This window comes from Myotis brandtii, unplaced genomic scaffold (genome assembly GCF_000412655.1).
Source record: "Myotis brandtii unplaced genomic scaffold, ASM41265v1 scaffold601, whole genome shotgun sequence".
NCBI lineage: Eukaryota > Metazoa > Chordata > Mammalia > Chiroptera > Vespertilionidae > Myotis > Myotis brandtii.
In genome coordinates this window covers 737,436-739,504 of record NW_005370276.1, presented here as the reverse complement: position 1 = coordinate 739,504, position 2,069 = coordinate 737,436, and positions in this window count along the sequence as shown.

The window sequence follows — 2,069 nt, the reverse complement described above, 5'->3', positions numbered from 1 at the left end:
CTGATAGATGTTTCTCTCTCATTGATGTTTCTGACTCTCTGTCCCTCTCCCTTCCTCTCTGTAAAAAATCAGTAAAATATATTTTTTTAAAAATCAATTTAAAAAAAAATCAATTTAAAAATATCCTCGGGTGAGGATTAACTAACTCACTAACTAAGCAGTGTTTTCAAGTCCGCTTTTAAAAAAATACATATTTTTATTGATTTCAGAGAGGAAGGGAGAGGGAGAAATAGAAGAAGCATCAACGATGAGAGAGGATCACTGATCAGCTGCCTCCTGCACACCCCACACTGGGGATGGAGCCCACAACCTGGGCATGAGCCTGACTGGGAATTGAACCAACCCTGTCTCTGAGGCACACCAGCTGGGCTGATCATATTATTATTATTATTATTTTTAATATTTTATTGATTTTTTTACAGAGAGGAAGGGAGAGAGATAGAGAGTTAGAAACATCAATCAAGATCATATTATTTTTAATCCTCACCTGAGGATATGCTTTTATTGATTTTAGGAAGAGAGAGAGAGACATCGATGTGAGAGAGAAACATTGAGTAGCCTCCTGTACGTGCCCCCACTGGGGTTCAAACCCAAGACCTGACAGGGAATCGAACCCGTGACCTTTCAGTGTACTGGCTGATGCTCCAACCAACTCAGTCACACCGGCCAGGGCCAAGATGGCACATTTCACACTATGTGTATTTGATCATAATTTTTTTTTAAAGATCTTGAGCTCTGGCCAGTGTGGCCCTGGGGTTAGAGCATCGGCCCATGCACGGAAAGGTCACAGGTTCGATTCCTAGTCAAGAGCACATATCTGGGTTGCAGATTCGATCCTCAACCCCAGTGGGGGCAAGTGTAGGAGGCAACCAATCGATGTGTCTCTCTCACATCGATTTCTCTCTCTCTCTCTCTCTCCCTCCTTCCCTTCCACTCGCTCTCTAAACCAGCTGTTCTCAACCTGTGGGTCGCGACCCCTTTGGCGGTCAAACGACCCTTTCACAGGGGTCGCCTAAGACCATCCTGCATATCAGATATTTACATGACGATTCATCACAGTAGCCACATGACAGTGATGAAGCAGCCACGAAAATAATTTTATGGTTGGGTCACAACATGAGGAACTGTATTTAAAGGGCCAGAAGGTTGAGAACCACTGCTCTCAACAATCCACAGAAAAGATGTCCTTGGGTGAGGATTAACAAGATAAATAAACACACAAGCAAATAAATGAATAGATCTCGAACCGTCATTTTTCGCTGACAGTTCCGTGCGGTGGCGGTTGCGGGCGGGGCTGTGTAGCTCGCTCCGTGTTTCTGCTGGCAGGTGCCACGCGCCCTGTCCCCGGTGAATTTTGTGACTTTGGATTTTGAACTCATTCACGACTTCCCTGTGACATCGGAGCTGAGTGGCGTCTCTCCAGAGACCTTTGCTTTGGCCGGCAGCGCTGGGTCTGTCACTCGTCCAACGGCTCTGCCAGCGGGTTCCCAGCCTCCACGACCCGGGGTGACTTCAGACCCTTCCACGTGACCGGTCGGCCCGCTGGTCACACGCTTTTTGAACAGAATCACCTTCCCCGTCCAGGGCTCAAGCGGAAACAGGAGGCCCCGCTAAGGTGTTCTGAGTGCAGTCCGGAGGACTTGTTGCTGTTGTTCATCCTCAACATTGATTTTTAGAGCGAGTGGGAGGGAGAGAGAGAGACACGGACAGAGAAACATCGATGTGAGAGAGTCACACCCGTTGGCTGCCTCCTGCACGTGACCAGGATGGGCATCGAGCCTGCAACCCAGGTGCGTGCCCTTGACCGGAGCGAACCTGGGACCCTTCAGCCCGCAGGCCGACGCTCTGTCCACTGAGCCACACCGGCGAGGGCTGTGGGTTTTTGTGTTTTCTTTTTATTGCAGCGAGACCCACCTAACATGTGAACCATGTGAAGTGCACCTCAGAGGCGGTTAAGTACATTCGCATTGTTATCCACCGTAGCGCTCTCGTCGTCCCAAATCAAACCTCTGGCCAGGAAACAGCTTCCACTCCCCGCCCCCCCCCCCAGCCCCCGCCACCCCTCCCCC